At 39.3% G+C, this 13,643-nt stretch overlaps 1 long non-coding RNA gene across 2 annotated transcripts; it reads left to right on the forward strand.

The window, feature by feature from the left end:
• Positions 1-11,383: 11,383 nt before the first annotated feature.
• LOC121759495 lies at positions 11,384-13,134 on the forward strand. 2 transcript variants are annotated; one of them, XR_006041671.1, is made up of 3 exons: positions 11,384-11,774; positions 11,863-12,732; positions 12,822-13,134. It is a non-coding gene; the product is annotated as an uncharacterized LOC121759495 (long non-coding RNA). The 2 variants fall into 2 exon arrangements; XR_006041670.1 differs by having other exon boundaries at positions 11,384-11,770.
• Positions 13,135-13,643: the final 509 nt, after the last annotated feature.

A 13,643-nucleotide genomic window follows, 5' to 3' on the forward strand; every position in this document is an offset into this window, starting at 1 on the left:
AAATGCATCGCGGACACGACCATGGAAGCCGAGTATGTGGCCGCTTCGGAGGCTGCAAAAGAAGAAGTATGGTTCAAGAACTTCCTTATGGATTTAGGTGTGGTTACAAATCTGCCCAAGAGCATCACCGTTTATTGTGACAATTCTGGTGCTGTGGCAAATTCGAAAGAACCAAGAGCTCACAAAGCGAGCAAACATATAGAGCGGAAGTATCATATCATCAGGGATATAGTGCAGAGAAGAGACATACAAGTAGTCAAGATTGCGTCAGAGAACAACCTGGCAGATCCTTTTACTAAGGCATTGGCGGTAAAACCGTTCGAGGGCCACGTTGAAGGGATGGGAGTTCGACTAATTCAAGACTTCAACTCGCTTTCAGTATAAGTGGGAGAAATTTAGACGTGTGCAGTAATGTTTTGTATACTCGAAAGATGTTTTGAGTATAAGTGGGAGATTGTTAGGGTTTGTATACTAGAAATCACCTTTTGAGTGATTGAATATTGTAAAACTCTAATTATTATTTTCCAATGAATGCAACAGATTATTTTTTGTCACGATGTTTTTATGATTTACATTTAATGGATGTATATTGCATATTTAAATGTATAAGCGGACATAACAAGGTCTAAGTCTTTGTTTAGTAGACCGGTTGTGGGCTGCGCTCAATTTAAGGTACGCGGTCAGTCCTGAACAAAGAAAAATAATAAGGGTGAATTATGTTCCAATGTGTGGATTAAATTAAATGGGATCATGCATATTTGTTCTAGCCATTTTTGTTGGAATTTTCGGCCCTCTTACTTATTAGAAATAATATTTTATTTCTTGCATTTAATTAATTGTTTTGGAATATTTATCCAAATTAAATCCAAAACCAAAATACCCTTAATTTATTCTACATAATTTTCGACCCTTGCCCATTCCTTGGGATTTTCGAAAATCTCCTATTGTTTAGGAGAAGGAATTATTTTGCAGATTTAATTGGTACTTTGTTTATTTCCTTCCTTAAATTAAAATCTAATTAAATATCTCCACATCCTACTTTAATTAGGATTTGACTCTTTCCATCTTTAATACCATATGATTTTCGCCCCATATGCCTTTCATTTTCCTTGTGGGATTAAATAAATTGTTACCTATTTTATGGGGGTCTTTCCCACAAGAAATTACCAAATTTAAATCCTATTCCTACTTAATTGGAGGATTTAAATATTTCCTTTGACTACTCCCTATTTTACACGCCCCCCCCCCCCTCCTTTTTCCTACTTGGAGAATTCTCTTTTTACCTAATTTGTGAGTATATTCCTCTCCAAGTAAATACCAAATCAATTTCTATGCTAATTAAATAGCATAATTACGAAAACCCTTTCCCCCACACTACACGCCTATTTTCATTTAAATTGTGGGATTTATTCCATTTTATTCTCCCACAATTTTAATCGTCTTATTTAATTATGGGATTAATCGTAGACTATAAATTGAAAAAAAGACCCTAACCCTAACCCCTCATTTTCACGCCTCCCTCTCTCCCTCTCCTCTCCCACACGCCTCCCTCCCTCTCTTCTCCCTCTCAACAAATCCTTCACCAATTCCTTGTTCTTGCTTCGTTTTGGAGTTGGAAACTCAAGATTCATTGAAGAATTGCATCATCTGTCATTCCTACCGATTGTTTTTCTAGGGAAAGGTATACTTTGATTCATCCCTCTCATTCTTCCCATTGAATCCATAATTTTTGAACCCCTCATGCATATAGTGAGTGGAGAATCGTAAATCTAAGAATTATTTGGTTGGGAAGGATGGTTGCACGAGAATGTTTATGCGTGTGCGTGTATGTTTGTGTGTGTGGTTGAATCATTGGTGAATGTTATGTGTGATTCTGAAAGCATGGGTGTAATCTCGTTTTGAAGCATGAATATGGGTTGGAAGCATGAATATGTATGTGTGAATGTATGATAGACGAACTAGGGTTTGTGAATGTTGAGCATGAAAACTGTTGTGTTCGGACAGTAAGTTCCGATGCATTTTTGACCAATCAAACGATCTTATTATGATACGATTTTTTAACTGGATGAAGTTTCAGATGTCTTCTGTGTTGTGTCAAAATTTCAGCTTCTTTTGACTTCGGATGAATTTGTAATGAATTGTTCAATCGAACTGCGCAGTACTGCCAGAATTGTGTGTTCCGGGGAGTGAGTTTCGTTTTAGTTTTAACCGATCAAAAACATGATTTTAGTGTGAAATTTTAACCGAATAAAACTTTATGTGTCTACTATGTTGTGACCAAATTTTAGGGTCATATGAGGTCGGATGGAATTTTAATGATTTTTACAAAAAGACTGCGATGTTCTGCCAGATTCTGGTTTTGTTGAAATGAGCTTTGTTGACAAGTTTTGAGTGAATTACATGATACATGTGTGAATAAGGAACGTATCCTATGATGTGGCTATGTGTTGCATGTTGTTGTATGCTAGAGTGTTCGTTTCGTTTATGTTGGTGAACGTTTGGGATGGGCAATAAAAGAAAAATGATGAAAGGAACGATAGGGCATGCATGATAAATGTATTGATGGAAAAACTGATTGTGTTATGGTCTTGACAAGGGTTGTTGTGCGTACGTGGGTACGAAGAGCAAGGGTTGCGTTAAAGTTGTAAATTGTGTTGTATAAGCAAGCGAGGTGGGCTTTCTTTTACCAAACTCTTTTACTTTTTCATACTTATGTCATGCCATGATTGTTTTGCTGTTGAGATTGTTGTCTGATGACTAGTTCGTTTGAGCTTGCTCCGTTAGGCTATAGGGCTATGTGTGAAATGAATCCGGGTCTGAGTAGGGCCGTAAACCCTATCAAGCTGTGTACACCAGTGGGATCGAGAGCCGTCCTTGCTAGTCGGCCGGTCTCGTGTGCGAATAGTGAGGCCACACTTTCGTCGCACTGTGGAAAGTGGGGAGATTGATTGTCTGGCCAGAATATGAAACTATTTTTGTGATACTTGATGATATTTCTCTTCTAAATGTAAAACTCGAGTTCACTATGGTATGAATGACATAACTTTTATCAAATGTTTTCAGGATGAGCCCATTGAGTATATTAAGTACTCAGCCCTGCATATGTTTTCCCTATCTGCAGGTTAAGCGATGATGTTGCGGCGGATCTTGAGTCGAGCTTTAGGAATTCCCGGATGCGTCGTGTCTTCATACATGGGCGTCATCCTAAGACTCTCCTTTGATACTTGTTTTTCCGCTGCCTTGTTTGAAAGTATTTTCTAAAAGTTTTCTGCATTACTCTATACAGTTCTATACCATTAAGTACCTTGAGACATTTACCTGCTGCTTAACTAATTGATAGACTAAAATAGTTCTTTTGGAAGTTAATGGGGTTTCATATTAAATATCGTCCTTTATTGTTGTCTTTTATTGTTCCCCACATTTCTTCCCCGCTTCTTAGTTCCTCCCCTAGTCATGAGTTCCCCGTCTTTACTATCCTTAGTAAAGGCGGTCGTGACATCGGTGCCCTCTTCTTTCCTACGCCAGGCTTAGAGCCAAAAGATCGTGGCGCCAAACTCAACATGGCTGCCTTAGCCTAAACCATAAGGTCCTCCACCGACTGAAGTTCAGTCAACAACTCTGCCAAGGTGTAATTCCTTTTGTTCATCTTTAAGTTGAGCTTGAACTGCTAGAAGCTAGGGGGAAGACTCTGAAGGATAATTTTTACATGGGACTCGGGATCGATCGTTGCTCCTAAAACCTCAATTTGATTGAGGTGGCCCATCAACTCGAGGACATGGTCCCGCACAGACGTGCCTTCCTTTATTGTCTTCATCATGATACTCCGAAAGGCTTGAGATTTAGCCGTTCGACTCTGAGTACCAAAAAGATTTGTGAGATTTTGCATAATCTCGGTGGCAGTCGCCATGGCAGAATGCTGATGCTTGAGTACTGAAGACATAGAAGCCAACATGTAGCACTTAGCCATCTCATTCGCCTTATGCTACCGTCTATGCGCATCTCTAACTCCTGTCGCGGCGTTAGCCGCCGGCACTGGAGGTTGTGGGGTTGTGAGCACAAAGCTGTACTCTTCTGCTGTGAGAACGATGTCCAAGTTTTGTTTCCATTCTATGTAATTTTGGCCCTCGAGTTTGTTTTCTTTAAGAATTACAAAAAGAGGATTGAATGACATCTTGACGATTTAGTTTGCACTGTAAAACATAATATTTACTATTTGTCATAAACTTATGTAAGAAGTTTGAGTAGATTAACCATAAAACTTTTCAAAATCTTACAACTGTAAAATTAGAATTTTGTACTCTCCATAAGAGGTCAATTACGCATTAAAATTTTATAATTTTATTGGTCACAACCCCGACGAATAGTCCAGAGACCACATAATGGCATGGCCGCCTAATGTTGCCTAAGCAAGACCACCAGATTTAGCATTACAGTATCTTATTTCTACAACACACTCCCATAACAATGTTCATGTGCTGCTAATAAAATCAAGCTATCTCATAAATTCTGTGCGAACTCCTGAATCTTGTAGTTTCTTAGGATTATTGTCCCCACATAATGGGTGGCGATAATATTGGAAACCACATTCCAGTTCATACTATTTATATTTGAGAAGTCCACCCTCATGAACTTACTATTTCTTAGGATTATTGTCCTCACATAATGGGTGGCGATAATATTAGAAATTAATTTCACAAATTGCAGACCAATGGATGGAGACCATATACAAACATTAAGTTCGTAATTATAGCTTAGATATTTGGGTTATAGTTTTTCTTTAATTATCCTTAACCTTGAGGCAGATAAAAGCTTAATTAAATTCTGTTGGAATTTAATTGACTGGATAATAAAATCTTTCATTATCTTTCAGCATCATACTTTAAGAAATTAATTGTTCTAGAATTTAATTCTTGTGCATGTCTTCTATAAGATATTCTAAAATAAAGGTATTATTTAAATCTTAATTAGACATGAAAAATTAAATTCATATTATTTCCATGTTCAAGATAAGAGAAATTATATTATTGTATTATTTAAAGTATTCATATATATCTATCCTTGTTAGGATTATAGATATATAAATATTAGGAAACCATTAAATTATTCTTGTCCATATCATCTAGGAATCAAAATAATATTAGTTATTTCCATAGATATAGTCAATAATTCAAATATTGCTAAAATCTAAGGAAATCTTCCCAAAATATTTTATTTCCATTAAATAATAATATTTTAATGATATCTTTTAATTAATGAATTAAATAATCATTAAAATAATCCATCATCGATATCTCGTTGTTCGGGGTTTGCACGAATCAACGACGATGAAGATCCGACGAGTTCATCATCGGAAATCTATCGAGCCTGCGTCTCGACTAGTAGCGCACTGGAGGCGCGCCAGCTCTCGGCCAGCGGCTCGTCGGATGGTGCCTGTGTCTCGATATCACGGGCCGACGGGCGCCTTCTGCTCTCAGCCAGCAGCGCGCACGGAGGCGCTGCTACTCTCGGCCAGGGGTGACCTCCCGTCTCAGTCTCTCAGCCAGTCGGGTGTCGACAGCTCTCGGCTAGGGGTACGCGCGGTGGCGCAGCTCCTCTCTGCCAGCGACGACCTCCTTTCTCGGCCTGTGCTGGTCCCACTCCTTCGGCCAGGGTCACGCACATGGCTTGCCACTCTCGGCCATCGTCGGGTGCAACGACCGGGACACCTTCCGCCTAGGGCTCGGGCTAGGTGGCTTGCGGTGTCTCGGTAGTTCTCGGATGAATCGCTATGCCGTGCCAACAGCCATCGATCGACCTTGGTGCGGGCGCCGCCTAGGGTTTGGTCTCGGTCGGCGGCGCGCACGAGCCCCCACTTGTCTGCGCGTCGCCCCGTGATCGTGAACCCTCGACTCCCACTCAGTCGACAACCCTCTCACGATCGCGCGTGGTGCGATCCGTCTCTGCACGATTGCCGAAGGATCGCACGTCTCGGAGTTAGCCAATTTACCTCGTTGATTCTCCAAAAAATCGAAAATGGCTAGCGTCTTCTCCTCATGAAGATCTTGAGTACTAAACCACGGATCTTCTGACTGGTTCCCGGACTGTAATCTGATATCAGTGTGGGCTGATCTCACCAGAATACTAGGACTCAAATAAAGAATATGAAAACTGCTCGCAGAGGGAGCTGAAAATTGTCCCTTCACTTAAAGGAGAGGGGGACGAAAATTCTTGGAGAATATAATGTGTCTTTTCTTTCCCCTTTATTCTCCTATTTATTTTAAGTCACATATTGGGGCCAGTCAGAGATCTATGGAAGAATTTGGATATTGTCTCCCCTAATTAGCCTCTTACTAATTAAATTGAACCCACAATTTATTTTAAGCTTATATTGGAATACTACGAGCAACCACTACAGAAGTAATATTGCATTGCCCATCCAAATCTGAAATTATATGTATTTCGGGTTTCCATTTGTTTGTCATTCATTTCCCGTGCTTAAGATAGAAACGTCTATTATTTAATTAATGTCTGCTATGGACTTAATTAATTAACATATTATTAACTCCAAGAGTGGACTTAGCAAGAAACGTTTATTTATTATTCATAGAGTAATCAAACTCCAACTAGCTAGGTTCCGAATATTAAAACCTTGTTTCGAGCTCCTCTTGTGGACGTTATCAAACGAGACTCACCTCGCGCACGATTCAAGATAATAGCAATTCTAACACCGCTAGATATTAATCACCACTACCCAATATACCAGGATTCTTGGGTTGTGTAAAACAAGCATTATCAATACCGTATGCTCAATGCTAGGGTACATTGATTAAGAAATTAATTATCAAGACATCGTCTTTCAGTAGATAGCATAAAGACTCGTCTTGCTGTTAGATCCAATTCAGAGCTATACCACACCAATGTCATCTTATTTCAGTAAGGCTTAGAAATATGCGGACTGACATTGCAACCTTTCACTATAGGTAGTCTAGGCCTATCTAGGTTGTGAAATTCTTATTTTTCTTTGTTCAGAACTGACAGTGTTACCTTAAAGTAGACGACGCCCACAACCGGTCTACTAAAACAAAGACTTAGACTTTGTTACGTTGCTTATACATTTAAATATGCAATAAACATCCATTAAATGTAAAACATAACAACATTATGACAAAAATAATTTGTTTCATTCCTTTGGAAAATAACATATAGAGTTTTACAGTATTCAATCAGTCGAAAGGTGATTTCTAGTATACAAACTCTAACAATCTCCCACTTATTCTCAAAACAGCTTTCGAGTATACAAAATATAGGTGCACATGTCTAAGTCTCCCACTTATACTGAAAGCGAGTAGAGGTCTTGAATGAGTCGAACTCACATCCCTTCAACATGGCATTCAAACAGTTTCACCTCCAATGCCTTTGTAAAAGGATCTGCCAGGTTGTTCTCTGACACAATATTGACCACTTGTATGTCTCCTCTCTGCACTATATCTTTGATGATATAATACTTCCTTTCTATGTGTTTGCTCGCTTTGTGAGCTCTTGGTTCTTTCGAGTTTGCCACAGCACCAGAATTGTCACAATAAATGGTGATGCTCTTGGGCAGATTCGTAAGCACACCTAAATCCACAAGGAAGTTCTTGAACCATACAACCTCCTTTGCAGCCTCTGAAGCGGCCACATACTCGGCTTCCATGGTCGAGTCCGCGGTGCATTTCTGCTTCACACTCTTCCAAATTACGGCTTCACCTCCTAAGGTAAACACATATCCAGAAGTAGATTTTCTCAAGTCTTGATCAGATTGAAAATCTGAGTCAGTATATCCCAAAGGACAGAGCTCGGCTGCATTGTAAACTAAAGCATAGTCCTTAGTCCGTTTAAGGTACTTGAGTATGTTCTTTACAGCAGTCCAATGTTCTTGGCTCGGATTCGACTGATATCTTGCCACCATACCAACAGCAAAGTAAATATCAGGCCTTGTACAATGCATAGCATACATGAGACTTCCAACTGCCGAAGCATGTGGTATCCTTCTCATCTTTCTTAATAACACAATTGTCATTAAAAGAAATCGAATATCCATCAAAAACCAATTTAGAAACTGAAATTAAAATTTTTCTATAAGAAGGTATCAACAAAACATTCTTCAAAATCAAAAATCTATCACTACTAAAACACAAATAAACGTCTCTCACTGCCACGACCCTCCCAAAACCTCTGAAGGATAATAGTCACTTGGGACTCAGGATCGACCGTCCCTCCCAAAACCTCAATTTGGTTGAGGTGGCTCATCATCTCGAGGACATGGTCCCGCACAGATGTGTCTTCCTTCATTTTCTTCGTCATGATACTCTGAAAGGCTTGAGACTTAGCCGCTCGATTCTGAGTACCAAAAAGATTAGTGAGATTTTGCATAATCTCGGTGGCAGTCGCCTGGCAGAATGCTGATGCTTGAGCACTGAAGACATAGATGCCAACATATAGCACTTAGCCATCTCATTCGCCTAATGTCATTGTCTATGCGCATCTCTAACTCTTGTCGCGGCATTCGCCGCCGGCACTAGAGGTTGTGGAGTAGTGAGCACAAACTTGTACTCTTCAGCTGTGAGAACGATGTCCAAATTTTGTTTCCATTCTATGTAATTTTGGCCATCAAGTTTGATTTTTTTAAGAGTTGAAGAAAGATGATTGAATGACATTTTGACGATTCAGTTTGCACTGCAAAACAGAAGATTTACTATTTGTCATAAACTTATTTAAGAAATTTGAGTAGATTAACCATAAAACTTTTCGAAATCTTACAACTGTAAAATTAAAACTTTTTACCCTCCGTAAGAGTTTAACGCATTAAAATTTTAGCATTTTACTGGTCACAACACCGACGAATAGTCCAGAGACCACATAATGGCATGGCCGCCTAATGTTGCCTAAGCAAGACCACCAAATTTAGAATTACAGAATCTCAGTTCTACAACACACTCCCTTAACAATGTTCATGTACTGCTAATAAAATCAAGCTATCTCATAAATTTTGGTGAACTCCTAAATCTCGTAGTTTCTTAAGATTATTGTCCCCACATAATGGGTGGTGATAATATTAGAAACTACATTCTAGTTTATACTATTTATATTTGAGAAGTCCGCCCTCATGAACTTAACATTTCTTAGGATTATTGTCCCCACATAATGAGTGGCGATAATATTAGAAATTAGCTTCACAAATTGCAGACCAATCGATGGAGACCATATATAAACATTAAGTTCGTAATTATATCTTAGATATTTTGGTTATGTTTTTTCTTTAATTATCCTTAGCCTTAAGGCAGAAAAATGCTTAATTAAATTCTGTTGGGATTTAATTGACTGGATAATTAAATCTTTTATTATCTTTTAGTATCTTAATTTAGGAAATTATTTATTCTAGAATTTAATTCTTATTCACGTCTAGTATAAGATATTTCTAAAATAAACGAAATTTTTAAATCTTAATAAGAGATGAAAAATTAAATTCAAATTATTTTCATGTTCAAGATTAGGAAGAGAAATTTTATTATTTAATGTATTCCTACATATCTATCCTTATCAGGATTCTAGATATATAATAATTAGGAAACTATTAAATTATTCTTGTCCATATCATCTAGAAATCAAAATAATATTATTTATTTCCATAGATAAAGTTAATAATTTAAATATTCCTAAATTTTAGAGAAATCTTCCCAAAATATTTTATTTCCATTAAATAATAATACTTTAATGATATCTTTTAATTAAGGAATAAAATAATCATTAAAATAATCCATCATCGATATCTCATCGCACAAGGTTTGCACGAACGATGAATGACGAATATCTGATGAATTCGTCGTCGGAAAATTTCGACGCACATGGCGTCTTGACCGGCGGCGCATGGTTCTCGGCCGCCTGGCTCGCGCGACGGCTGGCGATTCGACGGGGGGTGAAGAGGGGTCCGCCACGACGCCCGTCTCAGTGCCTAGGCGCATCGTTCGTCGCCAATCCTATCACGACCACATCTCCCTAGTCAAAGAAAGTGTAGCTATATCGCGACTAAATCTTACTAAAACTGTCTCAACTCATCATAAGATGCTTAATTTAAAGGAAACTTTGTCTGAAATGTGTTGAGGGTACAAATCATACTGAATCAGAGTAGTTATGGGACAATTGTCTTTGCGAAAAAAAACAAGTTCTAAATTTGCACAACGGAAGAGTACCAAGACATATGTAATATGTATGAAGACATACTACACCAGCTATCTTCCTACTTATTTAGTCTTTTGTCCCAACACCTCCTCGGCTTTGACATCGATCAACCTGCACATTAAGGAAAACAATATGCAGGGGCTGATTACTTGATGCACTCAGTGGGATCATGCCGAAAACATTTTCTCTTTTAGTTGTCAGTCAAGCTGAGTGAACGCGGGGTTTTTCTGAAAACAAGTCCCGCTCACTAAAACTGTTATTTCTTTCTGACAAAAGACTAGAGTCATTTAAACTTCTGATGATATACCATATCGGATCTGTATGAACCGGGAATGTGGCCACATTCCAATGGTCACTGGACCGGCCAACCTGGCGCTAGCACACGGTCCCTATGTGTACACTAGTCCGAGTAGGGTTTGCGGCCCTACTGGGACCCGAATTCGATTAAACTGGTTTGGCATAGCCAACAGATAGGTAATCATAAACAAAACATGGCATGACAACTCATTCAAAATAAATCATGTTTTCACATAAAACACGCTTTAAAAGAAAGAAGAAAGCTAACCTCGTTTGCTTAAACTCTTTCAAATGAGTGCTTTTTCTGTCATGGGATTACGCGGCGCGCGACGACGTTCCTTTACAAAAATTAATATACTTAAATTAGGCTTTAAGTAATTATTCATCTTGCATAAATGCATGCCTAAGCGTGTGCTCTTTATTTTATTTTTTCTTCTTTCTAAAATTTAGAAATCTGAATTCTTTAATTAAATCGGCGATTTAATTTATTCGGAAACTGGCCGAACTGTTCGGGTACGATAAATTCCCGAATTATCTTAAGTGTTTTAAAATACTTTCTGTGACTAAAGAAGTTCTCATCTATTTATTTTTTGGGTACTATTTCAACACGGCTCGCTAATTTCTTTTCTTCCGTGGCTTAAGGAATTAATTCCATGGTTTCAAATCTGTCTAGGGCAGAGGCCCAATTTAAATAATCGCGGCCCAATTCAGTATTTAAAAGGAGGTGGTCCAAAATAATTAACATTTCTAGGCCCAAACAATTAAGTTTAAAGGGTCCAACTCTTTTTTTTCTTTTATTTAACCTCCCTGGCCCAAATAGCAAAATGGCCCAATAAGGAAAGATAAAGAAGTAAGTGAAATGGAACAACACCCTGAATTCGTCGTCCCTCTTCTTCACTTATTCCCCAATTCAATTTCAAAATAAAACCCGAGAACACAAGCAATCCCCACACCGAAAGTGGATCGATCGAAAAGAAGAGCAGCGGCGCCTCTCCCTTGCCGCCCGTCGGTCACTGCTGCTGCTGCGCCGCTCTGATCAGCACCGCACGGCTGAGTTTTCGGAGCTTCCCGACGTGGTGAAGCAGCCGTCTCGCTGACGGCCCGGTTTGGGCACTGCGGCTTGCTGCCGCTGCCGCTGGTCCCGCCGTCATCGGAGTCGTAACGTTGGAGAAGGAGAGGAGGCATTGCCTTTCCCTCTCTCTGCAGATACCTCCGGCCGAGCAGCTGCTGCCCGGTGCCGTCTACGCTGCCGTCCGCCCTCGCCGGATCCCGACCGGTAGGTATATTAATCTTCGTCCTTCTTTGTTTTCATTTTGTTTCCTAAAATTTCATCTTTAGATTTATGAGTTTTAGTTGCTCAACTGACAGATTTGTGAAGGCCCTGAACTTATAAATGGTTATGAGATTTGTGTGGCTGCCATCGCCGTCGGGGAGTCGCCGAAGCAACTGTCGGAACAAGCCACCGAGATAAGCTTCCTAACTTTCGTTTATTATAGTCTTAAAACTTGTGTTGGCCATTTTATGAGTTTGATGCACTTATGCATATTTTGACATTTTTGGAACACTTTGTAGTCCAGAATTTTGCTCGTTTGTGTTGGGCAGATTCTAATCCTTAGTTTGAATGCTATGCATAAAACTTGTTTTCCATGTATTCGTGTGACTTTCTAAATGAATGACAAGAGCTATTAGAATTGGTGTGGTGATTACCTGACTTTCTTTGAGTGGCTGTCGGTGCAAGCTGGTGGTGCAAGGGAGCTCCTTTACTCCGTCCCTTACTATTACTCTCTGCTCACTCTAACTTTCTTTACTCACTCTCTAACTCTCGACAATGGATGTGGTCATATTGTGGTGTAAAGAAGGTTTTTTTTTGTAGGTAAACATATGTACTCGGTGCTATTAAAGGGGATGATGTATTCCCTTGTCCTCTCTCTGCAGTAAATCCTTTATTTTGATTCTTTGCAGCTGCTTTAACTAACTTCTGGTGATGTACCAGGAATAGAGACTTTTGTATTTGTCCTATTAGCTGATTTTGTAGGGGATATCATCAGAGGCTGCAGAATTTGTTAGAAGCAGGGGTGCAGAGTCGCTGCGGCTGCCCCCTGGCTCGGCAGCTTTCGGTTATGTCTGGGGGGTACAAACTGTCGGATGCAGCCTTGCAGGGATCCTGCAGCTACTGGATTGGTTCTGCCGGCTGGACTTGCCCTTTTCCAGCCCATCTTTCTCTCATTTTTCTGAAAGGTAAGGTCCCTCTTCCCTTTTCTAATATAGGGTGTTAGTTTGTCTTTTATTCCATGCATCTCACTTCCCTTTTTGTGCGTTTCTGACAGCGATTGAGGCTGGCTACACATGACTCATTATCCAAAGTTCCAGCCCATCGGGCCTCTCCGAAACTAGGCCGAGACAGCTTGCGCTGAAGGCCGAGGAAGTTCTCTAGGAACTCTTGATTGTAATAGAGTAGCTCGGTTTAAGTTTCTCTCTTTTTCTTTACTCTAACATGTATGTAGAGTCTATTGAAATTAATGTGTTTCTATTTTCCTTTGCTCTCTTTGAACATTTGTAAGCTTAGACTTTAGCTCGAAATACTAAAATGTTGTGTTGCTCAAGAAATAAATAAATATTCTTTCTTTCTCTTTATTTAAATTTCTAGTGTTTATTTCATAATTGTCACAACCGCCCTTACTAAGGATAGTAAAGATGGGGAAATCGTGACTAGGGAAGGGACTAAGGATTGGGGAAGAAGAAGGGAAAACAATGAAAGACGACATCTTAAACAAAGCTTCAAAAGAAAAGTTTTAATCGATTAAACAATTAAGGAGCGGATAATTATCTCAAGGTAATTAATGTCATAAAGTTGTGTAGAGCAAAACGAAAGACTTTATCAAGAACGATTCGAAACAAGGCAGCGGAATAAAGGTGTCTAGAGAGTCATAGGGAGACGTCTATGTATGAAGACACGACGCATCCGAAATTTCTTAAGGCTCGACTCAACATCGGCCGCTACATCACCGCTCAACCTACACATAAAGAAAACATATGCAGGGCTGAGTACTTGACATACTCAGTGGACACACGCCAAAATATTTGATAAAAGTTATGTCATCCATATCATAGTGAACTCGAGTTTTAACATTTTAGAAAAGAATTATCAT

Source organism: Salvia splendens, chromosome 12 (genome assembly GCF_004379255.2).
Source record: "Salvia splendens isolate huo1 chromosome 12, SspV2, whole genome shotgun sequence".
NCBI lineage: Eukaryota > Viridiplantae > Streptophyta > Magnoliopsida > Lamiales > Lamiaceae > Salvia > Salvia splendens.